Source organism: Cyprinus carpio, chromosome B13 (genome assembly GCF_018340385.1).
Source record: "Cyprinus carpio isolate SPL01 chromosome B13, ASM1834038v1, whole genome shotgun sequence".
Lineage (NCBI taxonomy): Eukaryota > Metazoa > Chordata > Actinopteri > Cypriniformes > Cyprinidae > Cyprinus > Cyprinus carpio.
In genome coordinates, this window is record NC_056609.1 from 30,683,787 (window position 1) to 30,684,913 (window position 1,127).

Genomic DNA, 1,127 nt, shown 5'->3' on the forward strand with positions numbered 1-1,127 from the left:
GCTACGTATTGCTAGCCTCGACGTAGACAGCGTTTCCTCCTGGATGTCCTCAATAGCAGGAGTGGTGTCCCTGTGATGCGCTGGGTAGTTTTCTACTCACCCTCTCCAGTATGCTGCAGAAATTTTGCTTACAGGAACTAAATAAAATGGAATTTGCATTAACTCTCAGGCCCCAGGACCTTGGCTTCTAAAACCGCTCCAGTAATTACAAGGTAATTTACATGGAAGACCCTAAAGAGGGCACTCCCATTACGAAGTAAGCAAAATATCTCTTAAATCTTAGGATCTGCTTATTTATCTTTAGATCTACTTTTGTAAGATTTGAGACCATTGTAATTAATTGCATTATTTCAAATGACACACTGCAAACATGACTGTTAGTTCACTTGCATTGACATTTTCTTATGTAATCATTTTTGAGCAGACTGGAGTAGAAGGAAGCTGATGGGTGAAGGGATTTTAAAATGGAAACAAATGGACAGAAGGAAGCTGAGGTCTCCTGCACCTCCACTCTGTGGGGTGTCTCGAAGATGCCCGTCTATGTTTGTATTGTTTGTTTCTCAGGAGATCAAAGTATCTGAGGTTCTTTCATCCATACATACCCTTCCACAGATCTGTTCCTAGATACAATCCTGTCTCTGAAGTCTGCAGACAATTCCTTGGACTTCATGGCTTGATTTGTGCTCTGACATGCACTGTTAACTGTGGGACCTTATGTAGACAGTTTCAACGGCAACAACATAAACAAACATTACTGTGCATGTGTGCATCACATGCAAGATGAAATTAAAAAGACATTGGAAAATTTTCTAAAGACAGTAGGTTTCCTTCAGAAATTTTGATTTTGAAACGCGGGTAGTGCTCTTGTTTAACGAAGTCAAAGCTTTTTGAAAAATTATTTGTGGCGGTCAGTTCTGATATTGTGGGTCGCCACAAAAAAATCAATGTATGGGAAACATCCCACAGAACAACAACATGAGCCCAACTTAAATCTACTCATCACCTTAACTTTAACTGTGTTTGAAGTTTGTGCCACTAGCCAAACCGATAAACAGGTGCGTATGCCTGATGAAACCAATGGTCTGTAGAGGTGTGCCTTTCAAATCAAGTGTCCAATCAACTAATTT